General features: G+C 45.5%; 1 protein-coding gene and 1 long non-coding RNA gene across 4 annotated transcripts in view; one reads left to right on the forward strand and one right to left on the reverse strand.

Annotated features, from left to right (window-relative positions):
• The first annotated feature begins 91 nt into the window (after positions 1-91).
• Positions 92-22,365, forward strand: part of SVIL (supervillin) — a 235,284-nt gene continuing 213,010 nt past the window's right edge. Inside the window, exon 1 of one of the 3 annotated variants that reach the window (XM_045462535.1) lies at positions 92-185. The gene's annotated coding sequence lies outside the window, so the exon portion shown is untranslated. Of the gene's footprint in view, positions 186-372; positions 719-1,492; positions 1,674-22,365 lie in introns of those variants that run through there. The other 2 variants (XM_045462533.1, XM_045462534.1) reach the window with 2 other exon arrangements.
• LOC123589921 lies at positions 9,157-13,204 on the reverse strand. Its single transcript, XR_006708515.1, has 2 exons — positions 13,009-13,204; positions 9,157-12,767 (listed from the first exon to the last, which is right to left on the reverse strand). It is a non-coding gene; the product is annotated as an uncharacterized LOC123589921 (long non-coding RNA).

Here is a 22,365-nt window from a genome sequence, read left to right on the forward strand (position 1 = left end):
ACCCCCAGTCCAGAGGCGCCGTTCGGTGGGGTGACGTGATTTTGCTACCCTTGTGAGTGGCTCGGCAGGTACAGTCTCCTTGACAACTGGCCCAGAGTTCCATGGACAGCAACGTTCGCACGCGTTGGTGGCTTTTATCTCGCGAATGACTGGAAAGTCAGAGCGGCCGCTCGGGGTCTCTAAGGGTAAGCTGCGTCCCTCTGGCCCGCGGGCCGAGCGGCTGGGGCCGGGCGAGAGTCCCGGGAGCCCGGGAGCCCCGGGAGCCCCGGAGCCGCCAGGCGCGTGCGCGTGAGCGCGTCCCCGGGCCCGGCCCGCACGGGTGCGCGCCGAGGGGGTGGGTCGCGCCGCCCCGCCGGCCTGGCGCGTCGTCCGAGCCACTCAGAGCGCCCGGCAGCCGACACCCGGGGGCCCTACAAGTAATACCCGGGGCCCGCCCGCCGCGCCGGGACTCGCGCGCCCGCACTCGGGGACGGAGGCGCCCGGTCCGCCCTGACCAGCCTGGCAACTTGCTGTGCTCCGGCTGCTGCGGCGACTCCGCCGGGCTCTCGCCCAGAGCCAGCCAGCGCGGGGACTGTGCCGCCGTCGCCCAAGTGCCGAGCCAGTGCGCGCCCCCCGGCCCGGCGCCCCAGCGGAGCGGCCGCCACCTTCGTCGCCGCGGGGAATTCTGTGCTGGGGGCCGGCGCGGCAGGTGGGCGACCGCGGACGGCGAGCCGAGCGGGTGAGTGGGGTCGGGAAGTTGGGGGGCGAGTGTGCACGCGCCCCGCGGTAGGACGCGGGCCCTCGCGTGTAGGTTTCCTCTGCCCCTCCTCTCACGCCCCTGCAAAGTTTCACTCAGGACCGGGGAGGAGGGGGATAGGCTAACCTGCTGCTCCAGTGTTTACTCTGGCGAAAGCGCCAGTCATTCGGACAGCCACTCCTCCCGGCCGGGTGAGTGACACCGCGGCCCCCGGCCTCCGACCCCAAGCCGGACCCTGGGCTCGACCTGCACCCAAGGGCCTTCGTAGCCCCGGGGCTGCGGATGCGCCTGGAGCTCGCCCTGAGCCGCTTGCTAGTCCTAGGACCCGGGGGGTGTGACGGGCCACCGCCTCTTTAATTCGGGCAGGAGACACAAACTTTGTTTTCACCTAGTGTAAGTACCTTTCCAGTGTTTTAAAACTAGACGTGCAGACGCGATTCATGGTGGTTTCTTCGGGACATCCCTGGGGGCCGGGCTGGCCCGGCTAGCCCGCAAGTGGGGGACTCCGGGCGTGCCCAGTGGCCCGGGAGCGTGAGGACAGGCGAAGTGGTCCTCTTTGCCTGGGTTCTGGCCGCCGCCCGGGCACGGCGGCCAGGATGGAGTGACCTGCGTGGAGTGTCCTGCGCTCGGGTGGGCTCCTTCCTGGGTTCCGACCCCCTGCCCTGCTCCTCGCTCTGTCGCCAGGGCGCTCCCGCTGGTGGCCCGGCAGAGGGCGCCAGCTCCCGATCGCTGCGCGGGCCGGCGGAGGGGAGGGGACTTGTTCGAGCCTCCAGGTAAGGAGCGTAGTGAATCATCCCGAGAGGGGGGACCCGATCCTCGCTCGCTGAAAAGAGGCAGGGAGTGGCCGTGCCGCTGTTAGGAAGCCGGGGCTGCCGCGCTGCTGTCCGGCGGGAAGCGGCGATTCTGCCACCCGGAGGTCTGGGGAAAGCTCCGGAAGGTGAGGAACGTCCCTCCGCGCGGTGGCCCCAGGGCAGGGAACGGCAGCGTAGGTTAAGGCCGGCAGACACTAGGACACGCCGCCGCGCGCCCTTCTCGGGGCCGGGAGGTGGGGCCAGTTTCACTGTGGCTCTGGGCGGTCCTGCTGGGGGCGGCGACGGGAACCTGGGAGCCGGCGGCCGATTCCCGGGCGGCTGCGATGGGGTGCTCCCGGCGGCCCGCGGGGTCCCGGAGCAGTAACAAAGGCGCGGCGCGGCCACCGCTCCCACCCACTTCCGTCCCCGGCGCGCCCTGGCTTGCGCCGCCCCGAGGTGCTGGCCGGGTCAGGATTTCCCTCTGCGGAGTTTCGGGAAGTTAGCTCCGCGGCCCGTTACGACGGGAGCAGGGGCGGGGAAGGGGGCGACCCGAGGAGGTGCACGCGTGTGTTCCGAGCTGCGACACAGCCTGTTTCCTCTCCCCACTGCACGAGTGGCGAGAGCTGCTGTGGCTCCCGCGCCCCTCCTCCGGTCCCATGGTCGCGCCTCCGCTGGGCCCGCGCGGGTTTGAAGTCCCCGCGCGACGCGCGGGGCCAGCCGCCAGTCCACGCCCCTCCCTGCGGATTCGGGTGGCTTGCGGGCTCCCGGAAGGGAGTGGTTTAGGCCCCCGGGGCCCGCCAGCCGCCGCCGCCGGCACCCTGAGTGGAGCTCCAGAAGGCGGTAATTGCATTACTGTGAGTTAGCGGCCGGGAGGCTCCAGTCCAGGCCGCAATCTGGGTCAGGTGCGGGGTTAAGCGCTTCTGGCGACGGCATTACGACTCTGGTGAAGTCTGACAGTTTATTGCACTAGGAAGTTCCTCGTGCACCACGGGAGCAGGACGGCAGGGCAAGTTAAAAGAGCCCCTTGTTTTCCCGGAGGTTGCGGGAACTTCTGCAAACCGAGCCTGTGCACAAGTTCTGTCACGGAAAGGGCCTGGGCGGCATCGCCACCACGCCCCCGACGTTCGGGGCGCCTGAGGGACAGGAGGAGGTGCTGCTGAAGAGAAGCCCAGAGCACTCTGGCCAAGGTGAAACCCTACCCCCCCCAAGTAATCAATGGATAGAATTCACATGCTTTCTTATCTTATCTGCCTCCACCCCCTTGTGTTGTAAGGAAAGGGCAGGAACTGGTTTTTATATAGTGCCTAACTGATGAGAGAATCTTGACACACACTTTGGAAGGATCTTCACCATTCTCTTTGCAGCCTCACAGGCTTCTCCGAGGCGTTAGAATTGGATAGACTTTCTACCTATTGCTGGCTTTGTTAGGGCCAGCACCTCAACTAAACCAGCTCTTGGAGTTTAAGGTATATGACCACAACTAAGGCTTCTTCCAAAACCTTTAGGATTGTCTGACAACTGCAGAGTCAGAAATAGCTGTCCTCTGCATTAGATGGTGTCTCAGGAGGCAGGTGGTCCTGAGGCGGGAGCTCCGCTTGGCATGAATCTCTGTTTCCAGGAGCTCTATCTACCTACCCTGTTTAAGAGGTGTGACTTCACCACTGGGCTGGATATTGTGTGTAAAATTAAGTCTGCCTTGGAAATATGGCCAACCTTAATTAACTGCCTAATGAGTTAAAACTCAGATGGCTTTTAGGCGTCTAACAGCATGGTTTGATATGCACACGTTTATGCATCATTGAGCTCAAGTTTGTAATATGGGATGTTGGTATTGCCTTGAATGCACTTAAAACGTATTGCCTTAAAGAAAGATGTTGTTTTAAGCGCCTGTGACTCAGAACATCCTAGGGCAATGGCAGTTGTGGAGTCGGCAAGGCATGATGATTAAGGGCAAGCGTCTGAAGTCACAATGGCAGGCTTCAAATGCCACCTCCACCATTAATAGCTTTGTAATATTTGGCGAGTTGCTCGGCCTTTCTGAACTTCATTTTCCTCTTCTAAGACGGGGATAATAAAAACACCTCCTTGTTCGAAGCTATGAGGGTTAAATTTGATAATCCATATACCGTACTTAGCACAGAGTCTAGCACAGGGTAGCTGCTCAACAGATACTAAGTAATAACCACGATGTTTAAGAACAGGATCTTTCTTTCTTCCCCTGTCTCCTCCAAAGAGGTAAAATGGTTATTTGCCTTGAACTCACTATTCATCTTAGTTAATACCGCAGTTCAGTGCAGTTAGTGATTCCTCTTTTGGAATCAGCAGCTGGGGGTGGGGTTGGTAGCAATGGAAAATTTTGTCTAGTTGCCCAAGGAATTTACAAGGGGCTCCGGAACTACAGGGCTTTCTTCCTAATTTTACCACTGTATAATTTTGTGGTCAGCCCTCTGGCCATTTATCTTTCCTTTCAATTTGAAGCCAGTATCCTAATGGCCAGGATAACAGGACTTAAGGAAAAGAAACACACTCAAAACCAAACACACTGGAGCAAAGGAGGCAACCATTCTCATTGCTCATCCACGAGCCTTTTATAACACTAAAGAAAAATATCCGCTTCTGTGAAACTTGTGCTGGGCCAGTCTTGGCAAGAGGGAACATTTCCTTGGAAAACAGTATTTTTTTGGAGTCTGTTTAGAGGTGAGGCGCCAGATTGGTAGAGAAGGGAGGAGAGTTTGAGATAACTTCTCAAACATTTGCTCAAATATGGCAAATGAAGCACGATCTGAAAATGGTCAAACTAACTTGGAAACTGACACAGAGGTAAGGAAGGCCATGCTCAGGCCCAACAACCAGTGAACGATCAGTATTACTATTTCCTATGTTAACCCCCCCCCCCCAAAGCTTTACACTTAGCAGATATAAGTGGAAAAATAGTTTTTTATGTCAAGTTGGTTTTGAAAGACCTCTTTACTGTTGCTATTTCATGGTTGTTGATTTTGCTTGTGCATGTATCTGGTAAACAGTTAATCATGGGCAAAAGCACCAGAAACCTTATAATGTCATCAAACACCACCCTCCTGTGAAAGTGGTTGCCAAGAAGTGCATAGGTCTGGGGTCCAGGGAGGGTTTGCCATTTAAAGCATTTGAGAGGCTTTACCTTTGGGTTTGAAGCGCAGCTTTCTCCCACACTGGAAAACGAGGAGCTGCGTGTGTGTAACCAAGAGACAGCACGCAAAGGGTTAGGAGCAAGGTTTCCGCTTTTGTGCATCTTACTCCATTTGTAGCCACTTGTTGTGGCCCCGGCTGCAAAGAAAGACGCAGCTGCGGGGCATGCGCCAGACCTGCCCTGGGCTGTCGCTTCCATTGTACGGAGATGAACAGGCAGCGTGTTATTTTGGATCACATAGCAGCTTGCTCAAAAGCATCTTGCATTCCCCAGCTGTTTCACAACTTCTACGCATATGGGAGAGAACTTACCAGCTGCTGGGGCAACTGTACTTACATTTGCTGCTTTTGTGCAGTAACCAAGGAAGGTAAAAATCCAGACGCCTTTGTTAAACTGTAGCCATTGTCAATAGTCTTACTTGTTTCTGTTAGGTCAATGTTATTCTAGATACAGTCTTTCAGGGGAGAAGGTTTACAAGGAAATGTCAGAATTAACATTTTTTTTTTTCTTTTCTGAATACATTTTTTCCAGGGATCCCCAGCCTGTACAGTTTTTTTCATACTTAAAACCACACTGCTTTTGTATTTCACGGACTGACAAAGGAATGGGTCTGATATTAAAATTGTTTTTTTTAACTGACATCTGAATCGGGCTTTAATTGTATACGTTTTCCTTTGCAGGAAGTACATGAGAAAGACAAGGTGTGTTCAGACAGGGCTTTTGTGTTTTCAGAAGATTAGGTTATTTTGCATTTGCTGGAGCTGGAAGGTGCTTTGCCCACATCCCTCATCTTATCCATGAGAAAACTCGAGTTTCCGAGAAGTTATTACTTATCCAAGATGATTTGGCTCTTTGGTTTAATTCAGCAAATCTTGTGTTGTGTGTTTACAACGTGGCAGGCCTAGAGAACCTATCAAGATGACTAAGGGCTTGAGCCCAGCCCGGGATGGATTCACAGGTCAGAAACAACAGGTGGAAACCCATGCTTGTATTGGAGGCAGCATCATTTTTTTTGTGAAGGTACCTCTTCGGGCACCGTTTTGTGTAATCATGTCGGTGTTGTAATCCTGGCAGCTCAGATAAAGCCAGAGTAGCCAGCTGACCATCTAAAATCGAGAAGGAGAGTCTGTGTGCAGGTAGATGGAATTGGCATTCTATGGTTTATGCATTTGGAGTACGTGTACTAGAGGGGGAAAGCCTTGGGCCCGTGGAGAGAGTCCCCTGACTGCTGCTCACTACTCAGAAGCCTTCTGCCCTCCTAATCACTGTGCATGGAAGTGAATAAATGCTCTGTAGGAGCAGCGGCATAAATCACAACGCTTTATTAGGATCAGTCAGCTGCAATCCCTTTGTTCTATAAAAAGGTTATAAAATAAACCATAATCACTTGGACATGTATAAAACCCAGACTGAAGCTCATCTAACTCTTAGGGGCTCTTGCACTGGAAACCGCTGCTGCTTCAGATCCCTGAGCGACTCATAGTTGCTGAGTTAGACCCATAGTTCTAAGCCCTTAATCCCCCTGGTGCTCCATTTACACGGCCACGCGTCTTTCACTTGGTCCCTTTTCACAGCAGTATTCCATTTGTGCAGTGTTTCTATTTTCAGTTGGTGTTACTGCCATTTGCATTTGGATTTTCAAGAGCTTTGTTTGGTTCCCAGGGCTGATGGCCAGGGGGCTTTGTATTGCAGAAGAGGAAACTGAGGCTCAGCCACTGAGGGCCTTACCTGGGCTGGAATTAGAACGAACATCTCCTGACTCACAACTCGGTGCTCTCACTGGCTGAGTCCTGGAAGGATCAACTGGTGCCAAGCTAGAAGGGGGTGACTCACCCCCTTCCTGAGGCTTCCTTGTACGACTCCCAACTACCATGGTCCTCGCTGGGGTGTTCACTGGATTCTTTCCCTGGGGTGACTCTCTTCCTCATTACATTTCGTTGTGCATTGTAATTGTTCTTATCATACTGTGTTTTTAAGTCTTGGGTCTCAAGTGCAGTTGCGAGCTTTCTAACACATGCATTCCTCTTTCCTGTCACTCATATTCACACACACACACACACACACACACACACACACACACACACGCATAGAGGCACAGCATGGCTGTTGGACCCATTACCCCTTCTTCAACCAGCTCAGCGCCTTTCAGAAGATGACTTCGTATTTGCTGTATCCAGATGTTTATTCCTGTTCGATGGTGTGGAGCGCTACATCGTTCCCGCCGGCTGTCCGATACCAATGGATGCTCATAGTTAACCTGTCTGGTCTTTTCTACAAGGGGCCTATTGGAAAATGAGCCATCGCCCCTTGGGAACGGTGACCATGCTGTCCCTTCAGCGTTGGGCTCCTTAGAGGTTACAAACAACAGCTCTCTCCCTGTAGGAGGAAGAAGGTGATGAACTTAGAAGGGCTTCTCCTATGAAGGAACTTCTCTAGTTTTTCTTGTGTGGCCACAGGCCTGCTCCCCACGCCCATCCCAACAGCTCAGCCCCCAAACTTTGGCAGCTCTGTCCTCCTCTCGGACCCTTTGTTTTCTCTCTGATACACTGCCCCTCCTGCTCTCGCTCGGTGGCTGCCGCCCAGCCACCTCCTGGCAGTCCTCGGTTTCAAGTGTCTCAGGGCCACTTCGCCTTGGATGCCCTTATCTCCATCTGTCATTGGTGTTTAATTGCTTCCCCCCACCATCCAGCCTGCTCCTTGACACGGGGGAAGCTATCCTTTCTGATGACTCCTGTCAGCTTTTCCTCTGGCTGATCAGGCTGCCCCATTTTGGCTCCTCTGTGCGCTGCCCCTTTGTGTCTGCATTTCCCCGGGGTTTCCAGGACGCGTCTTTGTCTCTCTCTTGGGGCTGCCCTGCTCTTTCTTTCTCTCTTCTCCCTGCTTTTTCTTTTACCCTCTCAATTTTTTATAGAGGTAGAATTGACACACAACCTTACCTTAGTGTCAGGTGTATGACGCAATGATTCAGTATCTGTATATATTACGTGATGACCACAGTGCATCTAGTTAATATCCACACCCCCCCCCGCACATAATTGCAGAATTTTTTTTCTTAAACATTTTTAATGTTTTATTTATTATTATTTTTTTTTTTTTTTTTAAATTTTTTTTTTAATGTTTATTTTTGAGACAGAGAGAGACAGAGCATGAACAGGGGAGGGTCAGAGAGAGAGGGAGACACAGAATCCGAAACAGGCTCCGGGCTCTGAGCTGTCAGCCCAGAGCCTGACGCGGGGCTCGAACTCACGGAACGCGAGATCATGACTTGGGCTGAAGTCGGACGCTCAACCGACTGAGCCACCCAGGCGCCCCTATTTATTATTTTTGAGAGAGAGAGAGAGAGAGCGTGACCTGGGGAGGGGTAGAGAGTGGGGGTAGGAGGACAGAGGATCCAAAGCAGGCTCTGCGTTGAGAACACAGAGCCCGATGTGGGGCTCAAACTAAAGAACCGTGAGGTCACGGCCTTAGCCCAAGTCAGACTACTGAGCTACCCAGGCGCCCCCAGAATTATTTTTTACTTGTGATGAGAACTTTCAGGATTTCCTCTCTAAGCAACTTTCTTCCCCTTTTTTGGCAGTGCTGCCTGAGAAGTATATTCCTTCTTCGCGTTTGTTTCTCTTGGTCTGCAGGTTCTTTCTCCCGCCCCTGTCACGAGCCAGTCCTGCTTGGCTGTCAACTGCATCAGGTAGAATAATTGCATCAAATATAGTTTGTTTTTTTTTTAATTTTCTTAATGTTTATTTATTTTTGAGAGAGACAGACAGAGCGTGAGCAGGGGAGTGGTAGAGAGAGAGGGAGACACAGAATCCAAAGCGGGCTCCAGGCTCTGAGCTGTCATCACAGAGCCCGACGTGGGGCTCGAACCCACGGAGCGCGAGATCATGACCAGAGCCGAAGTCGGAAGCCTAAACAACTGAGCCCCACAGGTGCCCCAATCATCAAATACACTCTTATCACAGCTTTTACTTAGAGGCAACTTTGTCTTTAAAAAAATGATTCTTTGGGGCGCCTGGGTGGCGCAGTCGATTAAGCGTCCGACTTCAGCCAGGTCACGATCTCGCGGTCCGTGAGTTCGAGCCCCGTGTCAGGCTCTGGGCTGATGGCTCAGAGCCTGGAGCCTGTTTCCAATTCTGTGTCTCCCTCTCTCTCTGCCCCTCCCGCGTTCATGCTCTGTCTCTCTCTGTCCCCCCCAAAAAATAAATAAACGTTGAAAAAAAAATTTTTTTTTAAAATGATTCTTTGGAATTGAAACTTGGAAACACCAGTTTTGAAACTGGTCAGGTCAGGGCATTTCAAAGGCCAGAACTTTGGAGAAAACAGCTTGAAATTTATTTTGGCTTTTATTTCCCATGGCAGGACCTTGAAAGTAACTGAAACATGGGCTTGTTTTTGGATATACTTTCCCTTGCAAATGGAAATTGCTCATACACAGAGCAGAATTAATGTTTGCTTTTTTTTTTTTCCAAATTACATTTCTGAAAGATCTTGGAAGGTATTTTGTGCTTTGTGGCCAGTGTGGCTTGTGTGTCAGTCATGGGCGTATCAAGACTGTGCTGGGCCTTTTATTCCAGAGGCTCCTCAGGGGTATCTTCTAGTAGTGATTCCGTGTCCATGAAAATATGCTAGAGAGTACGTCTGAGGAGAGTTCCTTGATTGAGGAACCTAGCTTTCTCCCTAAAGCTATGAACAAGGAGGGCTGTCCTCAGAGTGAGGAATGGAGCAGATTGGCTGCTGGGAAGCAGTGGGAGAGGATGTTCTTGCCCTGCCTTGAGCCAGAGCTGCGGGGATAACATGGCTGGTGTTTGGCCTCAGCAGGCTGGCTTCTGCTTGGCCGAGCTGGCCGTGAGCTCTGGAGTTCTCCAGCCTGACACTTGCTCACTGCAGGGAAATTGCTCTTTCTCTGAATGTGTGTGTGTGCGCGTGTGTATGTGCTAACGACTTACTTTTCATTTCCTCTTGCCCTCCTTCTTAAACATTCTGAAAACAGTGAAAGGATGCTTTCCCCGGGCCAAAGTGGAGTTTGGTTCTAGAACTTCCCAATTAAAAAGGAGCACCGTTGTCTTGCTCCAGTAGATATGGGAGCCTGTTTAAAGACCTGGGATGGGAGCTTGTGTTAGTACAGACCGTAACTCACCCAGACTGGGGGATCTTTGTCTCAGCAGCATTGTGTAGTTGGTGTTACAGCAGGATCCCGACGTGCTCAGCAGGTTCAGTTCACCTGGACAAGTTAGCCATCTAGGACAACATCAGGACAAAGGCATTTAAAACTGGAATCCCATGGAAATAAACACCGAGAGTAACCTAACAGCCTGTCCATTCCTTCGCTTGTTTGTTCAGCAGACATTGGCTAACCTCATAGTGGTGTGCGTGTGTGTGCACACGCACGCACACACACACACACACACACACACACATGTGCATACGTACGTGCTCAGTATTGAGAATATAGGGTGAGTCAATCCTGCCCTCCCAGGACTTACAATCTGGGGATGCATTTGTAAGCACAAAAGCACAGGGAAGTGTCATAGGCGTTGCGATGGGTGAACAGTCTGGGTGCAAGGGACACACAAAAGACACGGGGGGCGGGGTGGGGACGCTACTGCAGCTGAGTCACGGACTGGCTGCACCACATACCAGGCCCTGTACTGAGGGCTTGACCTGCTTTACCTCTCTTCATCAGCACAGTCTTAGAAGTGGAAGCCCTGGGGACTAGGTCTCTCGAAGGGGGTAAGACAGCACGTAGGCAGGAAGTAGTAGAGTCTGGGTTTGAACTCAGATCCAAGGTTCTAAGCCTCATGCAGTAGATGAGAGAACGTATCAGTATCTTCCCGGGTTTACTTTTTTCCCTCTCCGTCCATCTCCAACGCTTTTTGTCATGAAGGGAGAAGGAAGCCTGCAGAACCGTTTTGTAAAAGGATGTGCAGTGGGGGTCTAGACTCCCCACAAGCATACAAAGGATATACTATGGGGATCCAGTTTAGAGAGTTACTCTGAGTCTGTAATTATGCAGTCGCTCAGAGTATCCCTTTTATATTCAGTGTTTTGCCAACTGTATTTCTAAAGAGGCTTTCTTTTCCCTTGGCCAAGCTTTGCAGAAACTGGCTGCCAGGCTTATTGTTACCCAGGAGGGACCGTACCCCACAGCTCCCCACCTCTTCTTGGTGCTGGGCGTCATGGCCAACAGCCTCTGCTTTCTGCCTTGCTGTTCTCGGCTGTGTTTGGGTGAGGAAAGTGATTCTATTTCAGGCCTGCTGAAGGAAAGAGTACTTTCCTCACGACGAAGCAGAAACATATCAGTGCACGGCGTGCAGGCTCTCAGAAGTCCTGTCTACAAGTCAGCGTGGGGTAGGCTGCCTGGCTCTTATCTCCCCTTTTCTGCCTTTTAAGGACTACAAGTCTGTGTTTCTGATAAAGCCTCGTTGTGATCGTGAGAATACTCGTTGGGCAGGTGGAGGAAACCTACCACTCTTGAAAGAAAGGAGAAGCTCAAAAGGGAAGTTGGTTCCTGCCCTCTCGAGAGTCTGTGAGGACAACGGACAGTCTTCTTTAGAGTGAATCACTCTGGGGCTCAAGAAGAAATTTTGGCAAGCCCAGTCTGCTTTAGGGCTACGTCTATACGTCCGCTTTCAGATGTAGCTCTTGGTGGCAGTGCAAGTGGAAAGACAGAACTCTGTCCTTGAAACGTGTGTCAGAATGAGGAAATTGCGTGCTTGAATATTTGGAAGTAAACATGCTTTAAAAAAAAACAAAAGCTGCAATTTTTTAGTCTACTAGATTTCTTTTTTTTTTTAATTTTTTTTTTCAACATTTATTTATTTTTGGGACAGAGAGAGACAGAGCATGAACGGGGGAGGGGCAGAGAGAGAGGGAGACACAGAATCGGAAACAGGCTCCAGGCTCTGAGCCATCAGCCCAGACCCTGACGCGGGGCTCGAACTCACGGACCGCGCGATCGTGACCTGGCTGAAGTCGGACGCTTAACCGACTGCGCCACCCAGGCGCCCCTAGTCTACTAGATTTCAAAAGCTCTAAGAATAAGGCAAAGAACCCATATTCCTAGAAAAATTGATAGACCCTGAGCTCAAGCATAGAGACAACTCACTTCAGGCATTGTTAGACTAATTCTTCCTACAAATGAATTTGATATAAGACTTTTAAATTCTGACCCCCAAATTATCCAGTTGTCTGTTGAAAAACTCTCAGTCATCATATGCTTCTGACATTGAGTTTCCGGGAAAAAGAAAAATACCATCTGCTTGACAAGAAAATGATATGGTAGAAACATGTTTTGGTTGATTATTTAGGTAAACCCAACATATGTGTGTGTGTGTGTGTGTGTTTAAAAACACAAACTTCCTCATCACTTTTTTTTTATGTTTATTTATTTTTTGACAGAGAGAGAGAGAGAGAGAAAGAGAGAGACAGAGAGAGCATGAGTGGGGAGGGGCAGAGAGAGAGGGAGACCCAGAATCCGAAGCAGGCTCCAGACTCCGAGCTGTCAGCACAGAGCCCGGCGTGGGGCTCGAACTCACAGACCACGAGGTCATGACCTGAGCCGAAGTCAGACGCTCAACTGACTGAGCCACCCAGGTGCCGCCCTCGTCACTTTTAAAAAAAACTAAAAGCTTTCTTTCACTGTGTGGCATTGTTTTGCTATACTTGGTTCTCATAGTGCTGGAAGAAAACACAAATTGGTTATAGCAGGCAGTGGAAGCACTTTACTATTCTTTTTCCCATGAACAAATTAGTTCCATCTCTAGTGTCTAGGCTTCTTAAAAACAAACAAACAACAAAAACAACAGCAACAACAACAAAAAAACTATCTTCGAGGAAACTGCAAACTTACTGTGGAGCGAACACTCACTTCCATTCTGAGCACAGATCCTGGTTCGAGGTTCAAATAGTATCTCATTGTGAAACTACCAGCATTGATAAGCCCACTCCTACTTCACACGCTGCGTGGCCATGGTCCCCGACACACATGGTCTTCTCCGTCACTTCCCATTTCAGCTAGACGTTGGCTTTCAAAGGTTAAGTGCTATTTTTAAATAACCACCACCCACCCCGTTTTCTCCTCCCAAGTTTTTTTTTATTTCTTTTTTTTTTTTTTCAACGTTTATTTATTTTTGGGACAGAGAGAGACAGAGCATGAACAGGGGAGGGGCAGCGAGAGAGGGAGACACAGAATCGGAAACAGGCTCCAGGCTCTGAGCCATCAGCCCAGACCCTGACGCGGGGCTCGAACTCACGGACCGCGCGATCGTGACCTGGCTGAAGTCGGACGCTTAACCGACTGCGCCACCCAGGCGCCCCACCTCCCAAGTTTTTTATCCTCTTTGGTTGGCAAATGCACATGGGTTGCTGATGGCTACCTAAGAAGGGCTTTTCTGTTTCATCTCGCATTTTCCAGTTGGTTTTCCCATGGTTATCAATTCTTGGGACAGTGGGGAAGAGTTAATGAGCTGTGGGAGAGCCGCCTCCATTGTAGTTGGTCCTTATCTGTACCAAGTATAGTAAACCTGAGGATGCCTGCCTGCGGATTTAATGTTTTTTTTTTTTTCATTTCCATGTAGATGGGAAAGCGGAGACCGTTTAAAAGTTGGATAGTATGACAGAGTTTTTCGCGCTCAAGATCTTTTTTTCTAGGATTATTACTCCCTGAAGTTTCCATTCAGAGTCTGGTAGGACATACAGCTCTTGCTAAGAGTCAAGCGTTCTTAACAGCGAATCTGGAAGTTTCAGTTAAAGTACTATGAAAATGATCGTGAATAATCGTCACTTAAGTGTAAGAGATGCTTATTCAAGTTTATAAATATTTCTGACCACTATTATGGGCAGGAGACTGCGCTCGGCACTTTCACATGACTCGTGTCATAATCACAACCACCATGTGAAGTAGGTAGTGTTACTTGCATTTTATAGATGAGCAGTTTTGAGGCTCATGGAGGTACAATGACTGGGCGAAATCATTTGTCTAGTGGGTAACCGGATTGAGATTTAAATATGGATCTCCCAACTCTAAGGTCGCATTTACTTTCCAGTACACACAGAACCAGTACATACACGGTAGTTAAATCACAGTAAAGGTCACACATATAACTGGGGATTCCAGAAGTGCAAACCTGATGCTAACGTAGTAAAATATTAGGAATAAAGCTATCACATTAGGGCTGGAGTTTTTAGTCCCTTAGTCCACGTTGGGTTTGGACTGCTTTTTGGTAAAGATATCGATTATTCCGGTTTTGTGTCCAACTCATTGTGAAAACACTGATTGCAGTTGTGGTTTTAATGTATGCCTCTTCCAAAGGCCACCGCCACTCTGTGTTTGTTTCTGTCTAGCTCTATTGAATAGAATGTTGCCACTCTTTTCTTAACTTTCCGGTAAGGTTTTTTGGGGGAGAGTTTGGGCCAGTATTAAGCCAGAATTTCTTAACTCCTGGGGCTTCGTGATATAGTTTTGGGTAAGTTCCTCAAGCTTCTTCTTTTGCCACATTTCTTTACTACTCACAGAGAAAACTTTTAAGTAGTAGTTTGGGAAATTTTTGAGTTAAAAAAACAACAACTCATAGTTGCTGTCATCATATTGGAGTGCATAAACCTAAAAAGGAGAAAAAACTAGTAGCTTGATGTTTAACAGTTTTCCCCCCTCCATTTACCTCTTAATTTTCTATATTAATAGGAGGAATCATGACCACGATCATTGGAAATACTACTTTGCACTTACGTATGCTTTATGATTTCACACACATCTCCTTTTAATTCTTTTTGCGCTCTATAAGATGAACAGAGCTTGCTTCTTATCTTTCTTTTATAGATGAGAAAATAAAGGCTCACAAAGAAATCTGTTCTATTCAAGATGATAAAGGGAGCAGATAACAGGGCCTGGCCTAGAAACCAGGTCTTCTGATTCCTATCCCTGTTTTTATCACTCTTAATTTTGGCCAATAACAAGTGATAGAGTTTTCTAATGGGATTGAAAAAAAATTAAATATGTCATGTTTATTTCTGATACATTTGTCACTATTTGAAACTTTGTTATAAAGGTGTCCAACTCAACCTTTCTCTGTTAATCCGTTATGAGATGTAAGGCCAAGGGATGTTGGAAGAAGGAAAATTATCACCATAAATAAAGTAAAACTCTTCACTGAGGGTTAGAAGGGAAAGTATTGGCTTGTCGAATGGTGTCTCAGAATTTTCAGCGATCACAATAGAGATGCTGGCATACTTTGCTGTTGAGTGTCTTCACCTTCCCTATCCTTACTTGGATTATTCAAGCAGAAGTGCTGGAAAGCCCAGCTCGCCCCAGGACTGGTGACTAGTCAGTACTGACTGACTAGTCAGTATGATAGAAAAGGTAGGAAAGGCATGTGTCATTGAGTGTGTGTTCTGTGTTAGGCTAACTTTTGGCTAACTGTTGGCTACACAATATCTCACAGCTCTTAGTGTAATCCTGTAGATGAGTGCCTTAAATGTCAAGGAGTTTAAATCTAAGTGGAGGAGCTCATGTTATTTCTGGGTCTATAAGATGAAAAAGTTCAGCGTCTTTCAACTCTACCATCTCAAATTCTGTGGTTTATTTTTCAAGATTAGCTTTCCTGGAAATACCTTCTCTAACTCCTGCTTAGCCTAGAAGTCAGACGAAAGAGCACTGGTTATGATGATACCAGTAGGAAGCCAAAAGAAAAAGTTACCAGAAATTGACTTGAACATGAACTGCCTACCTGTGAAGAGTAGTGTAGAACAGTATTTCTCAGGCTTTAGTGTGCATTCCGATCACTGGGGGGATCTCGTTCAAATATTTATGTATTAACTGATTTTTCTGTCTACTTCTCTTATTAAATATTAACACACCAGTATTGGAATATATGACTGTTCTTATGAATTTGTCTTTCTCCTTGCTGTTCTATCCTTTTTTGCTTCATGTATTTGGAAGCATAGCTATTAAGGTAAATAGATGTTTAGGATTGTTATATCATCTTGATGAACTGGTCACTTTATCATTATGAAATGACCTTTTTAGAAAACAGGTGATAATCTTTGCTCCAGAATCTCCCATTTGATATTAATGAAGCCATTTCAGTTTTCTTTAGATGGATATTATCATTGTACGTCATTTTTCATCCTTTTACTTTTAACCTGTTTTTCTTTATATTTCACTTCTTGTAGGCAGTGTGTAATTGACTCTTACTTTTGTTTCCAATATGACAATATCTGTTCTCTATTTGTCCCATCCTTTATTCTCTTTGTCTGTTTCCTGCCTTCTTTTGGGTTATTTGAGCATTTCTTATGATTCCATTTCCTCTTCTTGGGTGGGTTGCTAGCTATATATCTGTTTAGTTATTTTAGTGGTTGCTTTAGGGTTTATAGTCTACATCTTTAACTTATCACAGTCTACGCTTAAGTGATGTTAAACTCCTTCACATATAAGAACTTGACAATAGTATACTTCCATCTTGGCCTTATATTACCGTTGTCATGTATTTTACTTCTGCATATTATTATTGACTACACATAAATTATTATTTTTGTCTTAGAAGTCACTTCTGTTTGACTAATATATAGATAATAAAAAAATTATGTATTTACTTAATTGCTACGTCCTGTGTTCTTCATTCCTTTGTTATCCATATTTTTACAAGATGTCTTATTTTTTTCCCTGCTCAAAAGGGCTTCCTTTAACATTTCATGTTATTCAGGATTGCTGTTGATAAGCTCTTTTCACTTTTATATGTCCAGTAAAGTTCATACTTATCCATATTTTTGAAAGATATTTTTGCTGGGTATGGAATTTTAGATTGTCAGGGTTCTTTTTTCCTTTTCTTGTCTTTAAAAAATATTGTTTAATGTTTTATTTATTTTTTAGAGAGAGAGTGCAAGTGGAGGAGGGACAGAGAGGCAGGAGGGCAGAAGGTCTGAAGTGGGCTATGTGCTGAGAGTGGCAAGCCTAATGTGGGGCATGAACGCACAAACTGCAAGATCATGACCTGAGCTGAAGTCTGATGCTCACCCGACTGAGCCACCCAGGTGCCCTGGGGTTCTTTTTTTCAGTTCTTTAAAGATGTTGCTTCACTGTCTTGTCATTTGCATCTTTTTTGGCATAAAATCAGCTGTTGTCCTCATCTTTGTTCCTCGTTGAAGCATTGTTTTCCTGCAGTTGCTTTTAAGGTTTCTTTTGAATGGCTGGTTTTGAGCAATTTGATTTATGTTGTGCCTTAGTGTTTTTTTCTTCACGTTTCCTGTGTTTGGGGTTAGTCAGGCTCCTTGTTTCTTTGGTTTATATTTTTATTAAATTTGGAATATTTTCAGTCATTTTTCTTCAAATATTATTTTCTACCCCTCCCCTCGCCTATGAAGATTCCAATTACATATATATTAAGTTGCTGGAGCTATCTCTACAACTTATTCATGCTCTATTTTTTAAATTATTTTTTGTTTGTTTTTTATTTTGGATGTTTCTATGGCTATGTCTTCAGGTTCAGTTCTTTGGTATGTGATGTGTATCTGCCATTAATTTCGTCTAGTGATTTTCATGTCACACATTATAGGTTTCATCTCTAGTAATTGGATTTGTGTTTTTGTATATTCATGTCTCTACTTAAAATCAGGAATACCTGTCCTTGTCTGCTAATTCTAATACCTATCTTAATTCTGAGTCAGTTTCAATTGATTGATATTTCTCCTCACTATGGGTTGGATTTTCTTCCTTCTTTGCATGCTTGGAAATTTTTGATTGAAAGCTAGACATTGTGAGTTTATCTTCTTGGGTGCTAGATATTTTTGTATTAATCAAAATATTCTTGTGTTTTGTCTCGGGACATAGCTAAATTAGATGGAGACGATTCTTTTGTGTGTTGCTTTCTAAGGCTTGTTAGGTGGGACTGGAGCAATGTTCAGTCTAGGGCTAATTATTTGCCACTACAGAGGCAAGGTCTTCCCAAGTACTGAATGTCCCCGAACAAAATGTCTGTTTGGTGGAAACAGGTACTGTTCTTGGCCCTGTGTGAGCACCAGACAGTGTTACCTCTAATCCTTTCTGGTATTTTTTCCCCTAGCCACAGATAATTTGCTCACACACACATGCATTGATGAGCTGAATACTCAAAGGTGACTCTTTGAGGATTCTGAAATTCTCTCTGTGTTCTCCCTCTGTCCTCGAAATTCTTTGTCCCCCCAGGCTCTCAGCTCTGTATCCTCAACTTAAGGAGTCACTGGGCTCTTCCTATGTTCTCCCCTCCCATGTCTTGCCCAGAAAATCCCTTAAGACAATAAGCTGAGACAATCATAGGCTCACTTTATTTACTTTCTGATGTCTTGTCTCCTGAAAAGCATTGTTTCACATCTTTTCTTTTCTTTCTTTCCCTTTTTTAAATGTTTATTTATTTTTGAGAAGGGGGCAGGAACAGAGATAGAGGGAGAGGGAAAATCTTAGGCAAACTCCATGCTAACCACAGAGCTCCATGCAGGGCTCAGTCTCATGACCGTGAGATCATGACCTGAGCCAAAAATCAAGAGTCAGACACTTAACTGACTGAGCCATCCAAGTGCCCCATTCTATCTTTCTTTTGTTGCTTGGGCAAAAGCATAAATCTGTTTCCTATTACTTCATCTTAGCCAAACCTGGGATTTTAAATAAAATTCCAATTCTATTCAGTAGGTTTTGGCTAGGGCCTGAGAGTGTGTATTTCTAAGAAACTTTCCAATGATATTGATGCTTCTGGGAAAAGACTACTTGAGTAGCCAGAGTCTGTAACTATTCATCAGAAATATATGTGAGCTGGGGTGCCTGGGTGGTTCAATAGGTGACTTTGGCTCAGGTCATGATCTCACAGCTCATGGATTTAAGGCCTGCATCGGGCTCTGAGCAGCTCAGAACCTGGAGCCTGTTTTGGATTCTGTGATTCCGTCTCTCTCTGTCCCTCCCCCACTTTTACTCTGTCTCTCTGTCTCTCAAAAATAAATAAATGTTAAAAAAAATTTTTTAAAAAGAAATATAACGTGAGCCACATTATAATTTTAAATTTTCTAGTAGTCACGTTGAAAGAATTAAAAGAAACCAGGGGAAATTAATTTTAATAATATATTTTCCTTAACCTATTCACCCCAGATGTTATCACTTCAACATGTAATCAATATAAAAATATTTATGAGAATTTTTATTGCACTAAGTCTTAAAATTTGGTGTGTATGTTAGTGTTATGGCAGATATAAATTCAGACACTACATTTTCATCTGAAATTCTTGGTTCCTATTTAGATTTCATAAAGTTCATAGTTGAAAAAGTGGATTTGTGTAACTAAGTCCCAAACATACTTAAGTTTTCCAAATAACTGAATCAAATGGCAAAAATCATTTTCCTTAAATAGTTGCGATTTTAATTGACAAAATTAGCCCATGTTTTTTAGGAGAATTGATTTTATTTTTTGAAACAAAAGCTGATCAGTTTTAAAGCTATGTTTATTCAAATTATATAAATCATTAACTCATGCCAGCTCAGAATTGTTAACATTAAATTCAAAGGGATATTATAAAAATTAAAAATGAACTCTAAATTTATTAATCTCTTTAAAGTGTTCTTCAAGGTTTTCTTATAGATTTTCAAGACTATGTAATTCTTTTGCTTAAATCTCTTCTGCATATTGGTAAAAGTTAGAAAAATGTATAAAACCATTATTTTTTACTTGATTTATGAAAAGTATAAATTTTGATTTACATTTTCCTACTTGTTTGTCAAGATCGTAAGTAAGCTTTGCCTTTTATTGGAACTTCTAATTTGGCTTTTTTTTTTTTTTTTATTAACGTTTTGTTTATTTTTGAGACAGAGCATGAACGGGGGAGGGGCAGAGAGAGAGGGAGACACAGAATCGGAAGCAGGCTCCAGGTTCTGAGCCATCAGCCCAGAGCCCGATGCGGGGCTCGAACTCACGGACCGTGAGATCGTGACCTGAGCTGAAGTCGGACGCTTAACTGACTGAGCCACCCAGGTGGCCCTAATTTGGCTTGTTTATATGCAGTGTGATATTTGCGAGAAAACGTAAATCACACTGCAATTTTTTTTGTATTAATTATCTGGCAAGATTTCTTTTGCTTAAAGAAAATCTTGAATTGGAGTTAACTGTAGGGTGAATCTTAGTAAGACTTTTCCAAGACCCAACCAAAGATTTGCTTGAAAAGAACACATGATTGTTGACTGAATTATTTTCTATTTCTATCAGCCATTCTGTAAACTGGTGATAATTCATAGCATTTATGTGTAAATACTAAACAACTTTACCAACAATATCCAGGACAGTTTGCATAGGCTGTGTTTCAGAAAGCCAGCTACAAATTAATATCAAACAGTAGAATGAAGCATTAAGAGAAAAATACCAGTCTCTTATTTTAAAAGTTTAGTAAAACTAGATTTTTGACCCAACATGGAGCACTGTTACAAGAGAAGCTTTACATTTTCATATCTAGCTAAAATTCTTCTTTGACAGGTGTAAAAATTCAGAAGTATCTATGCCATGAGTTCAGCTTTTTTTTTAGCTAGGAGTCAATAACATCGCTTTATAAATTGGAAGCCATTTTAGACAGAAATGTACCCAAGTATTAATTTGGCAATGTCTCTTATATGGTATGACTCATCTAAAGCTACAGAAAACTTGTTGTGATTTTTCAATTTTGAATTTATCTTTGATATTATCAGAAAGATCTTCGATTCTATGGACAGTTATTTTGTTACTTAATTTAAAACCTTTCACTTTTTGTACAATATCTTTTTTTATATTTTCCTCATAATTTTCTAACAGAATTTCCGTAACTAAAACATTTTTTTAACCATCTCTCCATCTAAAAATATTTTTGTTTTTCTTTTATTTTGTTCCAGAATATGAGATGTTTGATAGCTGGCCAAAGTTACAAGCTCAAATTCTGTTAAAAATCGTTAACATTTTTTTTTTGTTAGTCATTTAATTCTGACTTTAGGTGACTAATCTCACCTAATTTAACTCCTTTTTGTCTGTTGAAAAGAAACTCAGCATCGTATTTGCTACGCCTTTGCTGAAATTGTCCTTTAATTGTCTGCTCAATTTCTGCTAAATTGTCTGTTTTATCATCTTCGATTTTTTGATGCAATAAACAGATATTTCATTTTTCTCTACCACGGCAAATTGCAGTTGGTACTAATCATGACAGTTTTTATTTCTTCCAGTCTCTTTTTGCCCTTACTGTTTTTGTCGTAGTACTAACTTTTGTATCTCCACTTGACTTTATATCAATAGTAAGACTTTGTCTTTAATTTGAAAATTTGACCTTATTTATTTTATAAACCTGAAAAATAAATTAATTATATATTTAATTAAAACCCCTGTTTTGATTTACTTACCAATTCCGAATTACATAATTATCACTGTAATGTGTGCCGTCTGCATAAAATATTCATGTAAACACATCACAGTGTATAGCAGCGTGTAGGAAAAAAAAATCATTTAAACCGAATCGTCTTGTTAACACTATATGTCAGAACGTATCAGTGACCCGTTTCTGTGTAGACTCATACACTTATACAGCAATATTGTTTTGAGCAATACAGCATTTAACGTGGAATGTGATCCTATTAAAGCAATACATTTGTGCTTAATGGACAGACATTTTACACTACTTCAGTTTTGTTTTGTTTTGTTTTCTGTAGACATATTAATTAAAGGTTAAATGTAGTGGCGCCTGGGTGGCTCAGTCGGTTGGGCGACTGACTTGGGCTCAGGTCATGATCTCACAGCTCGGGAGTTCGAGCCCCGCATCGGGCTCTGTGCTGACAGCTCGGAGCCCGGAGCCTGCTTCTCAACACCTGGATGGATTCTCTCCTTTCTTGCCTCGCAGCTGCTTCTTCCTCATCAGGTCCCACAGCACCAGGAATTTTAGGAGTGTAGCAAAGGAAGTCTTGTATAATTAGTGGTCTCCAAAGGATTTGATGGCTGTGCCTCAAGGGTTGGACAACTTCCCACTGTGTGAGGCCATTAGGACAAGACCCCAGGGACAGTTTGTGGGTTGTAATACTGGGACAGGGCAAGGGTTGTTGTAGGTCAGCTGCCGTTGGCCTTCCTCTTCCCAAGGGCCGCTAACCAACGATCTCTGGAGCGATCTGACCTGGTCTTAGTTGGATGGGACCTCTGTCAGCAAAAGTGGCATTCCCGTGTTTCTGGAAGAAGCAGGTTTCATTTTCCCACCCTCGGTGAGAGTGTGAGGGGAAGCTTCCCCTTAGCTAAGTGGGCCAGGGATGTTCTCACAACTCCAGCTCTGTTAGTAATCCCCGGCTATGGAAGCACACCTGAAAAACATGAACGAGAGGGAACGGTTGGTTCGTGAATTAAAAGAAAATGATGTAAGACCTTCTAAAATTCAGAAACCATAGAGCCCCATGTGGGGCTGGAACCCACGAACCATGAGATCATGACCCGAGCCCAAGTCGGATGCTTAACCAACTGAGCCACCCAGGGGCCCCTTTAAGGTGGTTTCTTTCTTTTTCCTTCCCTTCCCTTCCCTTCCCTTCCCTTCCCTTCCCTTCCCTCCCCTCCCCTCCCCTCCCCTCCCCTCCCCTCCCCTCCCCTTCCCTTTCCTTTCCTTTCGTCTCCAGTTTATATCCTGAACATCTCTGGTTCGGAATATGTTGCTTTGTTTCCTTTTTCAGTACTCTC

The sequence above is a fragment of the Leopardus geoffroyi genome, chromosome B4 (genome assembly GCF_018350155.1).
Source record: "Leopardus geoffroyi isolate Oge1 chromosome B4, O.geoffroyi_Oge1_pat1.0, whole genome shotgun sequence".
In the NCBI taxonomy this organism is placed as follows: Eukaryota; Metazoa; Chordata; class Mammalia; order Carnivora; family Felidae; genus Leopardus; species Leopardus geoffroyi.